Below are 22,512 nucleotides of genomic sequence, written 5' to 3'. Positions count from 1 at the left end.
TTCCCTTCTGCCTTCTGTCATCTGAAGACCTGGTGTTTCTTCCCTCTGGAAGACACGGCATTTAAGCTTCCATGTTGGAAACAGATACTGGACCCTCAACAGACGGTAAACCAGATGGCACCTTGATCTTGGACTTCTCATGCTCCAGAGCTGTAAGAAATAAATACTTGTCCTTTATATGTTACACAGTTTGTAGTGTTCTGTTATAGAAGCACAAAATGGACTAAGACTAACTGCGTTACATGATTGAAAGTGCAAGGGAAGACAGAAGTGATTTTGTTTATAACATCTCTCACAAAGTTTGACTTCCTTATCTGTTGTGTCTAATATTTGGCCTGAGGTTTTAATTTGATGGCCAATGTGAGATTCTTTATATGTGAATATGTTTGTAACATCTCCTGCATTTCACAGTCTTCGAATAGATGTTGAACTAGAGTAAAAGGATTTGCAGGCTAGTGGAAAATAATAACACATTAAAAATGCAAACGTAAGTTGGATATGGTTTTAAGTTTGAAAATCTGGCTGATTCAGAATCTTGTATAGTAGTTGTTTTTAAATGAATTGGAGATATTCAGCTTATGTTACCAACATCCTATGAATTTTATAACTGACAATCTCCAGCCTTACAGCAACACTTGGGAAACTAATAAAACCTTGAAATGTGTGCGTGACGAGGAAGACAATATTTTTTGAAATAGTCCTGAAACAAGGGAAATCGTAGTATTTGAAGAGGTAGCCAGGAAAAACATAACTGGGTCAGGTTAGGTCAGCCAGATCTATGGTTTTGGAATTAAAGCATTGTGGAGTCATTTTCGAACCCTTCATTGTGGGTTCCAGCAAGTTTTCATCAAATTCATGGCATGAATTTGGCTCTATGAATAACTTTTTTAGATCTTGAAAAAATATATTTGGGGATTTCTAAATTGCAATGGTATTCAATAAACCAAAATTTAATAAGTGCAGCACTGATGGGAAAAGTTTGCTTGGGATGATATCACACCAGAATATTCTACTGACCTCAAAGACCAGAACAAAACTGCTTCCCTCTAACTCTGGCAACAGAGGCAGCTGTACCTTCCTCCTTTTCCAACTATCTTTTCTTTTCTTCATTTACCATAGCTCTTATTAGCATCACCTTCTCCCATGCATGTTTCTTTATTCTCTCTGTTTCTTTTCTCTGGTTCTGTATGTGTACTGACAAATGACGGTGTAAGTGATAGCTTATTAATCTTAAAATGGTTAAAAGAGAAGACTGTACTGTTTATTCCTCCTTCTCCATCCATTTCACACCCTATATTTCTTGTAATAGAAGAATGAGATTGGAAATAGAAGGTTGTAGAAATAGTCAAGGTTTCTGGGTAAAATGATGTAAGATAAAGACACCTCATAATCAATGCTAACAATTGCTAATTATTTGATTGCCAAATTGCTATAAAGTAGAAGGGGAAATGTACTACACAACTCAAGAAAGTTATTTTCTACTTGGGGTATCAACTTTAACACCTTTGAAAAATTAATTGAAAATAAATGCTAGAAATTTCCAAATTTATATGAATTTCTTGCTGTTTGTGTTAATAACAGGAATGAGATCAATGTAGAAGTCTTTTTGTGCTTGGTGAAAGAAGAAAGTCGCTAGTATTTTCACAGGTAAAGTCCTCAGGGCAAATTACATGTTTATTAACTTGCTTCCTTTGTGACAAGGTGGGATCACGTGGAATTGCAACAGACTGTGGCAAAGTTGGACATGACTGCCATAAAAACCTCAGTCTTTCTGCTTCCCACAGTCAAGAAGGAAAAGGTAAACATCATTTCCAATAAATGTCTTTTGTTTTCGAAGTAGAGTTATGTCACCAGTGAGAGAAATAAAGATAGATCTACTAGTACTTCTCATTTTGTATCTGTGAACAGGAAGCATGTGTCTTATGTTATTTCATACATAAAAAAAGTTTCACGTGCAGATGAAGTATAAATGCTAACATTTTAGCCACATTCAAAAACACTTATTGGTAGATTAGTGTTGCCAAAACTGCTGCTGTTGAACCCTCACATTTAGCAAGGATAGGGCAGAAAGATAGTTATCTAAGTCTTCTTTTCAGAACCATTAAGAGATAACTATCTTATCTTCTGATTGTCTTGCAAAATATTGCTACATTAAAAGGAAGATTTTAGATAGTACGTGGAGATACAGAAATTGTTGCATTTAAACTTTCAAGACAATGATACTGCACTTGCAGACTGAAAGGCATTTACCACTTTTTAAAGCATGTAATGTTTCTACACTGTGCAGGTAAATAGTGGATAAGTAGCATGTTCTAGGTGGCATTTTAGAAATGAAATCACATTTATGGGTTATATCATCAAAGGGAGTTCCTTACAAATGAGGCACATAGGAGAAATGATGCAGACTGAAAAGCATTTCAGAATAAGTTCTCTTTTCAGAGGAAAATTAAGAATACTGTGTGTCAAAATGAATGAAAGTGGAAAATGTTACTCAAAGATACTGTTTGATTACTGTCTCAGGGTACACAGTGGCTACAAGAGAAAACATAAAAGAGTAAATTCAATAGTGGTCAAGCTAAAAACTTGTACTAAAAAGACATCTGCCTGCCAAAGCACAGAATACTAACTGGTTCACAAAACTCTCCTGGGAAACACAGTGGTTTATTTGTAAAGGAAAAAAACAGGTGAATTCATCTTCTCTAAATTATGCATTTAATATAAGCAAATATCTTGTAGAAGAAATGTTTCTTTCCTGTTAATGATTATTACTTTTTAAATATAGTTATCTATCACATCATAGAATCTTTTAGACTTGTGAATCTATTTAGGTAATATTTTAAACTTTGTTTCTCTTAAAATTACCAGAGGAAAAAGCAAGTATTGTAGGCCACTATGTGCTTAAGCTTCTTGTAATTCCCAACTTTGGGAGGGACACATATTTTAAAACATTGTGTTCATGAGGAAGTTTGAGAAATAAAACTATTGATGTAGTCTATTTTTAATAGTAGGTTTTTGTAAAATGAAACACACACACATACACACACACGCACACGCATACACGCTCTTCTTTCCTAATAACAGTGCGGATTTGGAATCTCTTTGAAAATAGGGATAGTTTTATATATCTCTGCACTTCTCCCACCATCCATCACAGGGGTAGGTTTTTAATAAACATTTGTGGAATGAATAAATCAGTTATATACTGCAAGCTGTGGCTACAAATGTCCAGTGTAGTGACAAATCACATTGAGTAATTTTCTTCCATTTGGTTTTACTATTAATAGGAATTACACAATCTCTGCTTTACTGAAGTTATATACCTAGACAAAATACAATTACCTTTTGAAACCTCAGCTTCCGTAAAATGAGAAGTGTTTGGAAAGATATAATACTTTAAAACTGTAAAAGCAATGCTATTTTTTCCTGCTTAGGTTTAGAATGGTTTAAGGAATATATGAATTCTGTCATTAATGACTGGTAAGTGAAGAAATTAATTTCACAGATTTATTGCATTGCATTTTGATGGACTGAGTAAAGACAGAGCCAAGTTAACAAGAAGGCAATTCTGTGAATGTGAATGTCTGTTTCTGTCTGAGATTAGAGTTACATGGAATTTGGGACACCATTTCTTCTAGCCCCAATGAGAATCAGATAATGCAGAGCTTCTGTTAACACACTGAGTCAGAATTCCCCTGAAGTGAGTTGAGAAAACATTTGGCTGAAGAAGGAGTGTTTATCTCTTCAGTAGTGCCATGGAATCCTTGTACAAATTCGCTTCCAACAATTCAAAAATCAAACATTCATCAAAGTAATAATGTTAAATGCAGGACATAATGTATCCTCATAGCCTTGAGAGATCAGATGTGTGTGACTGCACCTGATTATAATAGCGCATAATCTGAGCTAGAATGGAAAGGTAACTCTTTTCACAGGTCATTTAGATATTCGCTCAATGAAGATTGTCTCTTTCCAACATGTGCATGCTTATTACAGAGAGTACTTGTGTTTATGTGTGAAGAAGATGAAGTTAAGTGCTACTTGGAATTAATAACTGTCAAGAGTGCCCTTGGAAACTAACAATATCTATTTAAAAATTTCAATTTCAATAAATTTTTTTGTATATCTTTCCTATTAATATATGCAATTTCAATGGAATACTTTGGTGAACTTTGCTTTTGATCTCTGTTAGTTCTGAGGGACACTTTGGAGATTTGCTGCCTCAATTCTGCAGATTTTTCAGTGGGAATTTGGATATGATTTTTACTAACTGGGAGAACATCTTGATGACTGTAGGTAAATAATTGTTACTAAAGAAAGATATGTCCTAGAATGATTTACTTCATTGCTGTTTATCATTTAAGACACTGTTCTCAGATTCCTGTTATTCTGTTTGCTACACAGATATTATTATTCTATATTACAGTGCCCCCATTGCCAATCATCTGATTTTTCAAAAGTGTAAATTTAGTCATAGAACCTTTTTTTTCTTAGTCTGTGTGACTCTCTTTTTGAGTTCAAAATTCCAAACTTCTTAGGATATCACATTCAAATCTCCCTCATCTGTCCATAGATAACTTTGCATCTTGTTTTCTGCCATTCTCCTAAGATGCAATCTTCGTAGTCTTTCTGAGCCACTTGCCATCCTCCAAACATAAAATTATCTTATGTTCTGATATATTAAATATATCAAACATTAATTATATCAAAAATATTTTGCTCTGATATATTAAATATGTCAAAACATAAAAACCCATCTATTTGTTACAAGCAAAAACATAAATAAAATGTAAAGTGTCATTAACATATTTCCAAGATAATATACTGAAATTGGTTTTTCTATGTTTTGTAGAAATTAAAAAAATTTATAACCTCTACCATTTGTTAAGTGCTTATTAATTTCTGTACATACAACTCAATTTAATCTTTATAATAACTCTATGATGTTGGTGATTTTTAAATTATTCTGACTTTACAGATGAGGAATTGGAAGTACAGAATCCTTAAGTGACTTTCCCAGTTGGACACAGGACAAGGATGGGTGTAAAGGAGAGACTCAACTATGATTCAGAACCAAGTAGTCTGGTTTGGGAATAGATACTTTCTCTATTCCAAAAGAATATTACAATATACTCCTTAGAAACATTTTGCCTAGAAGACTAGATCTCTATAAAGAATGTATAATAAATAATAATAATACCATAAAACTTACCTTTCAAAGGTTATATATGTGTTAAAAAAATTAAAATGTGAAATTTGGTTAGTGAGATAATAACTAAGCTATACAATTTTATTTCACTTCCTATCATATATTAACAGACTCTAATAATGGATTTTTAAAATGATTTATTCATTCTTTTGAAGCTCCTTTATTTCAAAAAAAAAAATTGAAATAAAAATAAAAGACCCAATACGTTAATAGTAAAGAGAAAAGAAAAGAATTTGGAATAGTGTACCTTAAGATAAGATAAAACACTGTATATTAGTCAGGATTATCCAGAGGGACAGAAGTAATAAACTTCCTAGTTTATTAAGTATTAACTCACAAGATCACAAAGTCCCACAATAGACTGTGTGAAAACTGACGAGCAAGGAGAGCCTGTTTGAGTCCCCAAACTGAAGAACTTGGAGTCTGATGTTCGAGGGCAGGAAGCATCCAGCATGGGAGAATGATGTAGGCTGGGAGGCTAGGCACATCTCGTCACTTCATGTTTTTATGTCTGCTTTATATTCACTGGTAGCTGATTAGATGGTGCCCACCCAGATTAAGGGTGAGTCTGGCTTCCCCAGTCCACTGACTCAAATGTTAATCTCTTTTGGCAACACCCTCACAGACACAGCCAGGATCCATACTTTGCATTCTTCAATTCAATCAAGTTGACACTCAGTATTAACCATCACAAGTCCACCCCTTGTCAACGTGAACCCATACACATCTGAGATCATACATAATCTTCAAATAAAGACAATAATAAGGTTTATAATTACACCTAATATAATACAACCATCCTTCCTACAACCAGAAATGTACCAATCCCTAACCCAAATATTATTACATAAAGTTAACAATACTTAAATGTTGATGTGGTCAACAAATCTTATGTCACATGATAAAGGAAAAAATAAATAGAATGAAGATATTTTCTTAGTACAAGTGTATACATGCACAAACATGTTTTTAAAAGAATGAGGAAATACTCATGACAATTATAGCCCTCATTTCTGCAGCTGGTCACGTGGTCATAGCTGGTATTGATGACTACCTTCTTCTTCTACCCATTCTGTTTTCCTTTCACTTTCAGCAAGCATCTCAGCAGGTTGTGTTTTTTTACCTGGTGGAGTAACTCAGCCCTTCAATCTGGAAGGGTCTGGGCCATTTATAGTCCTGCCTGGATTGGGCTGTTGTAGTTTCCCATTGACCTTAATCACAGGGCATAGTAATACTAAGAGATGCCCTAATGGATCTCCTGTATTCCATGCATACTCTTCCTTACTTCCATTCTGGAGTAGTAGACTGATTTCAACTTGATAGTCCAGATCCATCACCCCAGTCAACACTGCAACTCCCTTCTTAGCCTGTTAACTTAAAGGTAGGAGGAGTCCAAAGTGTCCAGGTGGCAATCTTAATTTCCAGTTTAATGGAATCATTGTTGTGTCTTCTGGTAGCAACATTCCTCCCTCTGTAACTAAGACCTCTAGGCAGCAGAATGTAATGTCACAGGAACAGGAAGCAAAACTTTTGCTAGTGGATCACTAGGAGTGATGGTGAGTGGTGCCACTTCCACTTCCACCTCTTGATTCTTGGACCCATGAATCCTGGCTACGAGAGAAACAGTACCATATATTGGATGCTGATTCAGAGTATACATGGCCTTCTGGAGAACTTTCCCCCAGCCCTGCAAAGTATTGTCACCTAGTTGGTGTTGTAATTGTGACTTCAAAAGGCAATGCCACTGTTCTATCAATCCAGCTGCTTCAGGATAATGGGGAACATGGTAAGGCCAGTGAATTCCATGAGCATGAGCCCACTGCCACACTTCTTTAGCCATAAAGTGAGTACCTTGGTCAAATGCATTGCTGTGTGGAATACCATGACAGTAGATAAGGCATTTCGTGAGTCCACAGATGGTAGTCTTGGCAGAAGCATTGTGTGCAGGATAGGCAAACCCGTATCCCGAGTGTCTATTCCAGTGAGGACAAACCTCTGCCTTTTCTATGATGATAAAGTTCCAATATAATGAACCTGCTTCCAGGTAGCTGGTTGTTCACCCTGAGGAATGGTGCCATATCGAGGGCTCAGTGTTGATCTCTGCTGCTGGCAAATTGGGCACTCAGCAGTGGCTGTAGCCAAGTCAGCTTTGGTGAGTGGAAGTCCATGTTGCTAAGCCCATGCATAACCTCCATCCCTGCCACCATGGCCCTTTGCTCATGGGCCCATTGGCCAGCGATGACAGGGGTGGCTGGAGAAAAAGGCTGAATGACAGCCACAGAAGGAATCATTCTATCCACTTGATTATTAAAAATCCTGCTCTGCTGAGGTCACCCATTGGTGAGCACTCACATGGGATACAAATACCATCACAGTTTTTGACCACTCAGAGAGGTCCATCCACATAACTCTTCCCCACATTTCTTTGTTGCCAATTTTCCAATCATGCTCCTTCCAAGTCCTTGACCATCCAGCCAAACTATTGGTTACAGCCCATAAATCAGTATGTAATCACAAGTCTGGCCCTTTCTCCTTCCATGCAAAGTATACAACCAGGTGCACTGCTCAAAGTTCTGCCAACTTGGAAGATTTTCCTTCACTTCTGTCCTTTAAGGGTGTCCTAGAAAGGGGCTGTAGTGCCGCACCTGTCCACTTTCAGGTGGTGCCTGCATATCGTGCAGAACCATCTGTGAACCAGGCCTTAGTCTTCTCTTTCTCTGTCAACTGATCATAGGGAACTCTCCATGAGGCCATCAATGCAGGATGGGGGAGAGAAGGCAGGGTGTCAGGAGTGGAGCCTATAGGCATTTGAGCCACTTTCTCATGTAACTTCTTTGTGCCTTCAGGATGTGCTCGAGCCTGATCACATATACACCACTTCCATTTGATGATGGAATGCTGCTGTGCGTGACTCACTTTATGGCTAGATGGGTCAGAAAGCCCCCAGTTCATGATGGGCAATTCAGGTCACATGATGACTTGATGACCCATAGTCAAATATTTAGTTTTCACCAAAGTCCAGTAGCAGGCCAAGAGCTGTCTCTCAAAAGGAGAGTAGTTATCTGCACAAGATGGCAGGGCCTTGTTCCAAACTCCTGGAGGCCTCGACTGTGATTCACCTATGGGGGCTTGCCAAAGGCTCCAAACAGCATCCTTATCTGCCACTGACACCTCAAGCACCACTGGATCTGCTGGGTCATATGGCCCAGGTAGGTCTTAATGTATTATAATCTTATTTGAAGAGACCTTGAAATAAGCAGCTTGCACAGCAGCCTAGACCTATTGCAAAGTCTTCTCCTGTTCTGGACACCACTCAAAATTGGCAGCCTTTTGAGTCACTCAATACATGGGCTGGAGTAGCACACCTAAATGAGGGATGTTTTGCCTCCAAAATCCAAATAGACCCACTAGGCATTTTGCCTCTTCCTTGGTTGTAAGAGGAACTAAATTCAGCAACTTATCCTTCACCTTAGAAGAGATATCTCAATAGACCCCACACCACTGGACTCCTATAAGTTTTACTGAGGTAGAAGTTCCCTGAGTTTTAGTCAGGTTCCTTCCCATCCTCTGGCATACTAATGTATCACAAATAAGTCCAGGGTGCTTGCTAGTTCTTGCTCACTGGATTCAATCAACATAATGTCATCAATGTAATGGACCAGTGTGATATCTTACAGAAGCAAAAAGCGATCAACATGTCTTCAAATAAGATTATGACACAAATCCGGAGAGTTGATATACCCCTGAGGTAGGAAGGTAAATGTATATTTCTGGCCTTGCCAGCTAACAGAAAATTACTTCCGGTGGGCCCTAAGGACAGGAATGGAGACAAAGGCTTTTGCCAAGTCAATGACTGCACACCAGGTACCAGGAGATGTGTTAATTTGCTCAAGCAATGAAACCGCATCTGGTACAGCAGCTACAATTGGAGTCACCACTTGGTTAAGCATATGATCCTCCACTGCCATTTTCCAAGATCCATCTGTCTTCTGCACAGGCCAAATGGGAGAGTTAAACACAGATGTGGTGTGGGAATCACCACTCCTGCGTCTTTCAAGTCCTTGATGGTGGTACTTATCTCCACAATCCCTACAGGGTTGCAATATTGTTTTTGGCTTACTAGTTTTCTAGGTAGAGGCAGCTCTAATGGCTTCCTTTTGGCCTTTCCCACCATAATGATCCTCATCCTACCAGTCAGGAAGCCCATGTGGGGGTTCTGCCAGCTGCTAAGTATGTCTATGCCAATTATGCATTCTGGCACTGGAGAGATGACCACAGGATGAGTCCAGGGACCCACTGGACCCACTGTAAGTTGCACCTGAGTTAAAACTCCATGAATTACCTGACCTCCATAAGACCCTACTTTAACTGGAGGACCATAATGATGTTTTAGGTCCCCTGGAATCAATATCAGCTCAGAGTCAGTGTCCAATAGTCCCCAAAATGTCTGATTATTTCCCTTTCCCCAGTGCACAGTTACCCTGGTAAAAGGTCAGAGGTATCCTTGGGGAAGGATGGGAGAAAAGTTAACAGCATAAATTGTCAGCAGTGTAGTGGGGTGCTTCTTCACCCAGCCTCCCATTCATTCAAGGGGTTCTGGGTCTATAAACTGGCTTAAATCTGGAAATTGACTGAGGGGCTGTGATTCTCTGCTTTTATAATTCAAATGAGTCTTTTGCCCATTTGATCTAGAAGTTTTCTGCTTATATAAATTTAGTAGGAATGCAGTAGGCTTCCTATCAATTTCACTTCTAGGAGCACCGTGACTAATTAGTCAATGCCAGAGCTCCACACAAGTCAGACTATTCTGATTGCTGCTTTGATTCTGCTGTCCAGTTCGGTAGCTGTGCCCACCTTGCCTGTGATGGTCGAGTGCTGCGACTTGGCCCCTGCCACCGCGGGATCCAATTATTTCCATCATATTTAAATTTTGTAATTGAGTGACTGCAATTCCCACCGTTAGATCTGACATACAGAGAAGAGCAATTACAGGGCTCTTCAAAGATGCAGGTACTGCCCTCACAAATATATTTCACAAGGCATTGGGCAAGAGTATATCTTCTGGACCTTCTCAGATGGGATGAATAGATCTAAAGTGACTAATCCACTCCACCATCCCAATCTCCCTAAGCATTTGGATCCCTTCCTCTACATTAAACCAAGGGAAATCAGGCATTTCCAGCCCACTTGCAGTGGGTCATCTTTTAATCCATATTTCAGCTAACAAAACAAATAAACTATTAGAACCTTTTTAACTCCCCAAGGTGCAACATTAAATGCAGAATCCCCCCTTATCTGGCAAAAATCAATAAATTCAGCCTGATCCAACTCTATGTTCCTTCCACCATCATCCCACACTCTTAATATCCATTCCCATGCCTTTTCTCCAGATTTCTGTTTATATAACTTAGAAAGCTCAAGCAATTCCTTTCCTCCTCTTAGGTCACGCTCTCAATCTCACCTTCAGGGGCCCACTGGGACTTTAGTCTAGTTATAGGTCTAGAAGCAAACAGGGGTGTTGTGGGTGGCTCCTGAGGAGAATCAACATGATCTTGCCAGGCACCTGCCTTAGGGGAAGCCATCACTGTTGCCTCAAGCAGTGCAGGGTTTATCACCTCAGACAAAGGTGGAAAAGCTGATGGTAGCATGGGTTAGGAGGAGATGTAGCTATCACTGATCACTGGCAATGGGAAGCTGTTTTTTCTGGCAAAAAGGTCCATCAGAGTTTACAAACTCAGTGTCTCCATTTTCATCACCGTCCTCCCACACATCCCCATTCCAAGTTGCAGGGTCTCATTATTTTCCAATCAATGCCCTCACTTTAACAGTAGACAGATGGCAAGGCTGTGCATGCACCTATCATTACAGGTCAGCCACTCACATGATAAGAGCTTGTGTCTGCTTCTTCACAATTCTGGCTTTTTCTCTACAGGAGATAAGACTCTCACTTAGGGCAATCTTAGCAGATTTGAGGCTCAGTATCAGCTTCTGAAGCCGGGAGATAGAATCACCATGTTTATCATTTTCTTTCATCACTTTGTCCACTGAACTTAGGAGCAACCAAGCAGCTTCATTATGTTCCTTGGTTCTCCACATATGGTCAAAGGTACTATATATAGAGTCACTAAACTTCTTGCCTCTCACAGGCAGTGAATTAGGAATGTCAAATGCATTTATTTTGCATAACTCTCTAAACAGTTAATACCAAGGACTATCAGAATTCTCTACACTATTAGAAGTAGAGTCCTTAGCATTTTGGGGTCTAATCATATTAAGCAGCCAACTCCAGAAACCCCCAAACCAATGAAAGAACTCCATCCTTAATATTCTGTTCCTCTACAACCACTCCTGGTATCAAAACCTGTATTAGGGTTGTCTCGAGGTGCAGAATTAATAAGCTATATATAGAGAGAGAAAGAGAGAGTGAGAGAGAGAGAGAAAATATATATGATATTATATATGTATGATATATATGTATATATATAATTGTTAACTTACATTGTCACAAGGTCCCACAATAGATTGTCTATAAACTGAAGAGCAAGGAGAGACTGTCTGAGTTCCCAAACGGAAGAACTTGGAGTCCGATGTTTGAGGGCAGGAAGCGTCCGACATGGGAGAAAGATGTAAGCTGGATGGCTAGACCAGTCCCATCTCTTCATATTTTTCTGTCTGCTTTATATTCTTGCCACACTGGCAGCTGATTAGATGGTGCCCATCCAGATTAAGGGTGGGTCTGGTTTTCCCAGCCCACTGGCTCAAGTGTTAATCTCCTTTGGAAACACCCTCACAAACACACCCAGGATCAATACTTTGCATTCTTCAATCCAATCAAACTGACAATCAGTATTAACCATCACACACTGTGATGAGCAAGGTACTGCTTAGAATTTCCTAGAAAGCAAAGTTGAAGGAGGGAAACCCTATGAGCATGTACAAAAAGGAGGCCCACTACTCATGATTGCCCTGGGCATCATTAATAAGGAGCTCATTCATCTTTCTGCACTACCCTTATCAGCAGGACTTTGGGTTATGACCACGGAAACAAGTACATGAGAGGTGTACAGAATTCAACCTGATGACATGTACTGTATGTAAAATGTGTGGCCTACCAGACAGGGAAAATGTAAAAAGAATACTGAATACAGAATTCTGCCCACACAAATCAGGTAATAAATTTAAGAGACTATGAAAGAATGCCATATGTATACAAAGGATCCAGTGGAATAGAAGTAAAAATGTTTTTAAAGCCAGACATGAAAATGCTTAAATGCATTATGGGTGTCAAAAATTGCAATATTCAAGGAAAGGGTAAAGACCTTAGTTACTATCTCTATGTGGCTGCCGGATTCTTTAGTAAAAGGAAGAATGAGGAAATAAGAGAAGAAAAACCAGGTAACAATTTAAAGGTCTGCAGCAATTTAAAGGTCATAGGGTTCCTGTTATAGATTATGAAAAGGAGTTCCATTGTCGGTAAATGTTGCAAACTGAATCAAACATCAAGTATTCAGCAGACATCACTGGCAGGTGAGCAACCTCAGTATAATTATTTCCTTGATGAATCTTTTCATACTACTACAAAAGATTAGAATTAGACATATATATGTAAAGGAGAAGTAAACCAAACTTTAAAAAACCTTTCCATGTTAATTTTGGAAAACATTTGTGAGTATATGTTATGCTGTTTAATACAATTAACTGTTTAAAGGAATTTAACATATTAGACTTGCTATCTCTACTTTAAATTTAAAAATGTATTATTGATTAGTTGAATGTAGACTTGAGGAAGTATGCTAAAAGATTAAATATGCATTTATTAACCTTATTAAAAGCTTAAAATGTGTATAATAAATTTGACTATATGTGTTTAGCTCATTAAATTAATAAAATAGTTTTTTTGAAAAAGTTTTGTTTCTATTGGGGTAGAATATAACTAAGAAGTGATGCAGGATTTTTTGCTCCTTAGTACGGCTAAAACCTGGGATCTTGCCTCACGACCTGGAAAAATTAGGCACACAAACACATTGAAAGATGAACAGAGCACAGTGTATTAAAAGAAAGCCCTAAGCAAAAAGAGAGGGGGCCCTGCCGACAGGCTCCAACTTCATGGATTGAATACCAGACCACACGACAAGAGCTGAAGAAGCCAGGCTTCACCCCACTTCATAATGCGCAAATTCCTGGTGGCTCCACCCCGTTCTTCCAGTGTGCAGGCAGGCCCTTAGTCTGAGCCACTCCACATTGATTTATTTCCCTTACTGCATATGTGTAAAGGGACGGAATTTTTCACTGTGGGCATGTTTAGGCAAGCCCCTTGCGCACAATGACCTGGGAGGCATGTGGTTGTCTCCTGTCTCTATCAGAAGTAAGGGAATTGGCAATTATTAATTAAAGGCCTTATTGAAATAATAATTTCATTATTAGATTTATAAAGTGTAAAAACATTTGTAGTTAAATTATTTAGACTAGCTGTTTTGAATTTATATTTTTAATGATTTGAATATTCATTTTGAAAACTCCCTATTAACTATAAGTTTGTCAAAATCACATTATCTTTGTATATAGTACAGTATGTACTCTATGACTGTTCATTGGTCAAAATAGTGACAACAGAGCAAGAGAGGGCATGTGAGATTACACAAGTGTTCTTCCAAATAATAATTATTTTTTAAAAGTTAAGTAATTTCATCAAGACTAAGTTTTCAGGCAGGTATTAATATCTGGAAAATTGTGCAATGGCTATAAGGCTAAAGTCCTCAGTAGCAATTTTTAAAAGATGAAGGCATAATTTTCATATGTCTTTTCTTTTATTGGACCTAAATAGAACATAAAGTTATATTATTAATTCTTAGCATTGCATGGAGAATTCAAATAACATAATACATATATTTCATGCTAGTGGTTTATGGATAACCTAAAGGAATAAAAAATTAATTTTCTGATATCTATACATTACCTGGACTTTTGGGAGGAGGTCAATAGTAAATAACTAATATTGAAATTGCTACTATTGCTCAACATGGGAAAATTCTGTATTTCAGGCAGCAAAGTTGACATTTTGTGGAAAAATTGAAGATGCTGAAACATGTTATTGACTCATTTGAGTACTAGTCAATTTTTCACAATGGTGGGATAGGAACTTTTCTCTAAATAGGGTCAGTAAATGTTGACATAGTTTTGAATCTATTCAAATTATCAAGTAATGATTTAAACACTATTCTTTTCCATTTTAAAACATTAAAAAATGCTTGGAATGACCTTGAGGATGTTGAGAGCAGGAATATTCAATTATCTTTATGTATTACAAACGTACTTGATAAAATTTGTATATAAGTTTTAATTTTGAACAGATTTAGCCTGCCAAAAGAAAGTTAGCTCCAAATGTACCCCCTCACCCCGCCAACAGACAAATAATTTATTTGACAAGTTGAGTTTAGTTATTTGGTATATTCCATCTTGAAAGACAGTCTTCCAAATGTATACTTTTTGTTTTGGGCATAGATCATAATAAATTGTTTTAATTTTTATCTGAGAGTAACTGCACAGTGGCTTTTGTATCTTTCTTTGAACCATCACTGTGCTATGGGATTAAAACTATGACATCAGTATAGAAGAAAGTGATCATCTTATTCCAGTCTTCCTCAGTCACCTTCTTCCACAGTACTTTGTGGAAACTTGGTATGCCAGACCCAGATGCAGCACAGATAGGGCTAAGCATATAAAGGAGAAAAGAAAACCTATTCCCTCTTATTCTAGTTCGTAATGAATTGTCAAAAGAAGAAAAAGCAAGAGTAACATGTGCCACGCCGCCCCCACAACATGCCTCAAGTTAAAAGCCCAGGAGAGAGTAGAATCAAATGTGGGAAGCAAGGAAAGAAGGGCTTTCAAGAATCCCACTTTACATATAGTATTCTGTGGGCAGACCACCTCCCAGCTGCCTCACAGAAACCTCAGACTGGTGATACTTGAGCTAAGGATGACTGGCCTTGTCCCAGATAATCTGCAGGAATCTCCAGCTAACAACATTGGTGTAACTTATGTTCCACAGTAACTTACTGTCTGTCTCTCTCAATGGAGATAGTATCTCATGGTCTTGCCCAGTAGCTTGTCTCCCCTTCAGCTATTGATATTCCCGTAGACATCGCTTAGGTCTGTGACTGTAATATGATTTCTCTGCTGCTGGCCACCGCACCCAGTGTTCTAGTTTTGAGAAAACATTGGCCAGCTTCAATGATTCCCTCTCGTGAGAGCTACTGGCCAACCTCTAAACATCCCCATGCCCTTCAGAAGCATGAGAAGAATTTTTGTTTCATTTTTATCATACAGGAAGCAAAACTTCAGTCTTCTGTCAGCTTAACAATAAAATTCCACTGAATTTATTCTGAGGTTTGTGATGATTTTATTTATAAGCATGTAACTGCATCCACAGCTGATTACAAACCTGTAATCTTAATTAGAGAGCCAAGGTACATCAAGTTCATGGATGCAATTCCAAGTGAAATAAAGAATGACAGAGAATCAACAGAGGAAGTAAAGAAGAGAGGACTCATGGAAAATAATTATTAAAGTTCCTGCCTGGACCCTGGCATTTTTATATAGGTGAGCCAAGATTTAGCAATGGCAACTGAAGCTAGATGTACAGTAGCCAGAGAGAGATTTGAAAAAAGTGTACCCTGGAGGAGGATAGACTCTAGAAACAAGCCTGAAAAAAAAAACTCTGTAGCTAGTAATGCATAAGACAGGACCAGCTTGAGAGGTCTCGAAAAACTGGGGGTGTAATCAAACTTTCTCATGAGGATAGACACCCATTTCTCTCTCAAGCCAAGTCTCTGAGGCCAGAGACTGGTGAGTGAGTTAGGGATTCAAAGAGGAATGGAGAGGAGGACAGGGAGAAATCCTTCATACAAGGGACCAGATTGTACTTCTGGCAGCCTTTGAATAGAGTCAACTGCTCTCTCTAAGTCCTAAACCCACTCAATGTTTGCCTGTGGTCACATCTGAACTCTCCGTAGACATAGAGCCAGGGTAGAGGAAACTGAGTCTTGAGAAGGATCACAGCATCATTCAGTGAGTCATGAGACTTTCAACCAGTATTCACAGTTGACTATTAAGCGGGATAATACAAAGGAGAAAATATTTTGGATAAAGACATACCGCTCGCCTTCTTGGAAGGAAATGGACTCCAAGGTCATAAGTAGTCATTGCAGGACCACACTTACTTACTAAAGGGAGCTTATAACTGTAGGATAGTGTTCTTAAATACTGTATATTAGTGTGTGTTTCTCATTTGCACTAATGTATATTTCATATTTTTTCTAATCAAAATGAGGCATCCTTCCACTTCAGTGGGAATTTTCACTGTTACAACAGAAATGCAAAAAGAAAGAATAAGCTAATACTAATCATCACCAAAACTAGATGAATGCAGAGAAGATAAGCATATCTATTTTGAACTTAATATCACTACCAGCTATCAAGTGCTTTGACCTCCATGTGCTGTGTAAGAGGACATGCATCCAAATTGTCTAAAAATCTTTATTTGATTATTTTAATCGAGAAGAGGAAGGAGAAAATCTATGACATAGCCCTGTATTAGATCACTTGGACAGGAATTTGCTTTGCCAAAGTCTTGATTCTCAGGATCCTGATCCTAAAATAGTGCTGTGAAAAGAGTTTGAATATGCATGAGAATTGATGCTTCCATCACAATCACATTGGTGATCCTGGAGACAGCTATTGCCCTAGGTATAAATCTTTGAGGATGGATTGAAAAATGTTTGGCAAACCTTAAATTTTAAGCATTTTCTCAATTCAGCGAAACATTATACCAATGATTAACTATAGATTAGTTATTTCTAAAGTTGCTTTGCTCCTCAAAGATGGCAGTAAACTATTATTATTATTCAATGTATTAAAAAGGTTGACATGTAGATTCAAAGGAAATGTTTGGTTGGTCATTTTGGGGTGCTAAATGGATGCAGACACAGACAGAACAAACTACTTGGAAGCAATAGGAAGCATACATGTTTATGCCATGATTGGGTTTTCTCTTTGCCCCAAACATAATTTAAACAGCTTGGGTGGCAGATCTTAGCAAGTTAGTATTTTTAAAAACACAGACTCTAATGATATGACCCCATATCAGAAAGGCTGTTGACAAATATTTCTAAAGAATAATATTAAAAATTGGGGGAAAATATCATCCATATATCACTGAATATTAAAAATCCCTGTTACTTAGGCAGACCATAATTTTCAATACTGGAAAACATGTAGCCAATAAATTAATGGGTAGGTTATAATAATATGGAGATCTTATAGTATAACATTAATAGAAAATCCCAAAATTTATTAATAAATTGGTGCTATTATTATAATTACATAAAACAGACAAAAGATAACTGTATAGAAATTTTTAAAAATCCCACATAACAATTAAATGACTATATGTACTTCTCTATTTACAATGGTGTTACACCCTGATAAATTCATTGTAATTTGAAAAATTGTTGAGCCATCGCAAGTCAGGGACCTTCTGTATATTAATGTGGCTTTGTTTTTAAGACAAGGAAATATTGTTGATTTGACTCTTAGTTTTCTGTCTTCCAAAATTTCTGTAAATTCAAAATTTTATAATGATAAAATAACTTTAATCATTGAGATTAGAAATGTCTATTTTGAGATGACAGTGTATCTGTAGGTTTTCCCTCCTGGCTTACCAAGCAATAGCTAATATAATAGCTATGGGTATTCTGGAGCCGAATAGTTGGCCTTCTTCTGTCACCTACATCTCTCTTTCTCTTCACCTCTACCATTGCTTGAATTTTATATTTGATCGAGTGTTCTGTGTCTTCAGATGGCCTCCAACTCTCTCTAAATCCACAGCCACATCTCTCCCTTCTCACCTGTCTGTCCTTGGTAGTGGTGTTGTATGCTTCATGCTTCAAAATAAAAACTTCTTTTCTTCTACATATTAAAATCCCTTGGCTTCAAGAGCCCTCTTCTTGTTGTCTTGGTTCTAGTATTACTTTTAAACATTATAACTAAAAACAAATATTATCATCATCTTAGGTTTATAATTATATTAAAATATTGTTGGGCAAAGGCTAAAATTAAGTAAGCAAATAGGCCCAAATTAAGAGTTACGTATTTGTTTTTGACTTGAAAATCATAAATATACAGTTTAAAGGACTCTTCCTAATAAGGATACTATTACATTAAATTTTGTATGTAATTCCAGTACTTTGAGAGGTCGAGGCGGGCAGATCACCTGAGGTCAGGAGTTCAAGACCAGCCTGGCCAACATGGTGAAACCGTCTCTACTAAAAATAGAAAATTTAGTCGGGCGTGATGGCATGCTCCTAATTCCAGCGACTCCAGAGGCTGAGACAGGAGAATCGATTGAACCCGGGAGACAGATGTTTCTGTGAGTCAAGATCACACCACTGCACTCCAGCCTGGGTGACAGAACAAGACTTCGTCTCAAAAAAAAAAAAAAAAAAAAAAAAATTGTTTAGGTGTGTATGGGTTAATGGCTAAACTTCCACCCTGCTCTGCCACCGCCCTCCACCACCCCCCCGGCCCAGTTACCGGCCCCAAGTGCACACACATACAAACACCAAACAAACAACTCATGAATTAGGTGTGAACAGGACAACTAGAAAATATCGGGGAAAAATATAGAAGGATCCTTAATTCCTATTGCTTAACAGATATCTTAAGTTTTTGCTCCATTTTAAAGAAAATGAAACCAGAAATAGCTGGTTACTCAATCAGAAGACTTGTAAAGACTTTGGCACCTTAAGAAAAGACTGAATGAATGAACATTTATATTTTAACGTAACATACAATATTAACAGCATGCACATTGCATCTTTTATTATACCTTCATGAACAGATGATTTTTTAGTTGACAGAATACAGGTTATATTCATAGAGGAATTTAACCCAAGCATACAAGCAAGGAGAAGTGAGGTTTGAATCTTAAGAGTTTTATACATATATATACCTCAATAAAGAGCACAATATGCTTGCTCTCTGCGTAATCATTCCATTTTGATGCAAATTTCCTCTATGAGCTGATCCTAATGGTGACAAAAATAACTGAAGATAAACAGTGGTGAAATAGCTAACACTGCCTTCTTTTTAATTTGCATTTGTTTTAAGCTTTCAAAAGGTAGTCTTTCAAGTCCAAGAAGGAAATAAAATTAAAACAGCAAGTAAAAGAGAGTGAATGATATTATAACTATGTGGAAGCGCTAGAGTTAAAACTTTAAATTCCTGCATTCTTTTGAGAATTTTCAGCTATTATGTATATGTTTATGGGAATAAGAGAGACTTGTATATATGAACAACACATTGTATAGTCCCCAGACTTTTCTAGTAAGCTTACATTTAAGAAAAGAAAAAGAAGCTGTAGCATACACAAAAAATGAGATCAGTATTCTCAGTGCTAATTATATAGGAATGAAGAATTCTTACGCTGGGTCAGAAACAGTCTATGGAGCCTATGTTTCTTAGCCAAGAGCAACTTCATAGAACATGCTGTTGAAGGCCTGCTTACCCTGTCTAAATGCTGTTGAAGGCCTGCTTACCCTGCCTGACCAGATTCTAATATATTTCAGAAGTTTTTCAACACTGTTATTCAAGAACCTACACAAACTCATTGCATGCTTCTTTATATTTTTTATTGGTAACAATTTCTTAGGATAATGGACTCCTTTTGAAAAACACCATTTTTATTGCTTGTTTATCTCAAATACCTTGTTTACATTAAGTGGCATTTTGAGATTTATGCAAAAGGTCTCTTTTTATTTGTGGGCAGTATTTTTTTTGCTTTACATATTTTTTTGTTATTTGTTCTTGACCTTCACTTTTCAGCTGTAAAAGAAACTATTTTAAAATCTCTTTTTATGTTAATCTCTCAACCCCTTTGCTTTGCATTTACTTTCCTTGGTGTGTGTGTGTGTGTGTGTGTGTGTCTATGTTAATGGTATAGAGAACACAATTATATGTACAGCATATGGGAACACTGAACTAATTGAGGATAGTTGCCCTGGAAAAAATGTACAGCTCTAAAATAGATCTATAAATAGATCTTAAAGTAGATTGTATAAAGCATTAAACAACCCCACTGAGATTTTTTGGGGCTATAGCTTATACAGCATAACCTAGCATCTCCTGGCTGATACAGACACATTGCTATTGCAAAGTAGATAATATCCTACTCAATCAAAAGATTTAACAGGTTAAATACTATATATTACAATTACAAAATCAACTTAAGGACCTTGGTTAAACCCCTCCGTGACAAAGTGTAATTCAGAACATTATTGAGAGCTAAGATACAAATATATAATTGCCAAAATCCCAGGACTTAAAGCAAGTACATTTCTGTCATCCTCACTTTACTTATGGGTATAATCAATGTGTATTCCACAAGGTCATCACATGAATCACACAATATGTGTAACATAATGCCTACTAAATAGGAGATCAATTAATGTTAGACAAAAAATTAACTAACTTACTAACCAAATAAATATCTTGGAATATTTTCCATAGTAACATATTATTAAACGAAAAAAAATTCTTACTATATATGCATTTTTAAAAATCTTGTAAAATAAATCTTAAATGAAAAAAGGTTGCTGTTAAAAAATATATATATATTTTTTTTAAATTTCAGAGCTTCAAAGTACATAATGTTATAAACATGGCATTGTTTGGATCAAATACAGTAAACTTGGAACCTAACGTGTTGCAGTTGAAAATATATCCAACCTAACATTAAAGGCAAACTCAACAGAAGTTGGACCATTTTAAGTACTAATCTACTAGACCTTTGCAAATATATCTTCTGAAACTCTCTATAATTATGGCTTTGTAACATGTCATTTTTCTCTTTTATTAGGAACACAACAGTAGTTAAGTTGCATGTAATTTTTTCTCTGAGACTGTTTTTAAAGCATGTTACTGTAAATGAATGTATAAAAGAAGAAAAGATTCAACAAGTTATTTAAATAGAATATTCAAGTGTGAGTGTATGGTGTTAGAAACAAAACACATGTTTTTCAAATTAGAGTGTTTTAATATTTCCCCCCTTGACTTGTATGTTCAAATTAACTAAACTTAAGCTACATGCATCAATCTTTAGAATGTGAGATTTTAAAATTTACATTTATGGAACATATTCTAGCAATATAAATCAAATTTAATTATACAACAAAAATCTTTACTCTTGGAAAATGCTTAATAATGAAAGTCAAAAGTGAAAAAAGCACATCTTCAAACAAAATTTATTTGTTTGCTAATTTCAGTTGATATATAATGGGAGAGCACTTGCGTTTTTGGTAGCAAGTCTTATTTTGATATATTCATTTCTTTTAAATAGGTCAAAATACAGTAGTTAAAATAAGCAATGAAATGAGTAATATGAAAATTTTTTCCTGTTCTGCTTTTGTTTATACTGAATGAAATATATTGTTATTCAAGAAAACCTGGAACTATTCTGAGTATTGTCTTTGTATTAGGCTCTTATTGCTGCTGCAACAAATGACCACAGATTTAGTGACTTAAAACAACACATATTTGTTTATTATCTTAGTGTTCAGGAGGACAGAAACTAAAAAGTGAGTCTCAGGGGCTACAGTCCAGGTGCTGGCAGAGCCGCATTCTTTCTGGAGACTCTAGCGGAAAATCATTCTCTTTCCTTTTCAGCTTCTGGAAGCTGCTTCATTCCTTAGCTCCTGGCCCCATCCTCCATCTTCAAAGCCAGCAGTGTAGCTTCGTCCAATTTCTCTCTCTCTAACTCTGCTCCCATCATCCCACTATGTAATTATACTGCCTCCCTCTCATAAGTATTCTTGTGAATACACTGGGTCCAGGATAATTATTATTCAGGATAATCTCCCCCTCTCAAGATGCTTTGATCACATTTGCAAAGTACCTTTTGACACATAAGGCAACACAATTGCAGATTCCAGGGTTAGGAGATAGACGTCTTTCATGGGTCATTATTCAGTCTACCACAACGCTTCTTGATTTTTCTGAAAAATCTAGATACGTGAAGATGTAGGGCTTTTTTCAATTATTCTTTTTTTTTAAACTTCAAAAAAAAAAAGAAACAAGATCAATATGATTATAATTTAAAACTATTATTGCAGATTTATTTTTAAAAATTTCTAAGTGGAAAAGTGACATATTTTTTACTTAATAGTCATGGGTTCCATAACTTTTCCATTCTTCTCTGATAAAATGCTGATTCTGTTGATGGGAGCTCCCTCAGTTTCAATGCTGTCCTGGGC

The sequence above is a fragment of the Mandrillus leucophaeus genome, unplaced genomic scaffold, assembly GCF_000951045.1.
Source record: "Mandrillus leucophaeus isolate KB7577 unplaced genomic scaffold, Mleu.le_1.0 Scaffold95, whole genome shotgun sequence".
NCBI classification, from domain to species: domain Eukaryota; kingdom Metazoa; phylum Chordata; class Mammalia; order Primates; family Cercopithecidae; genus Mandrillus; species Mandrillus leucophaeus.
The sequence above is the reverse complement of the archived record's forward strand: the minus strand, read 5'-3'. Positions refer to the sequence as shown.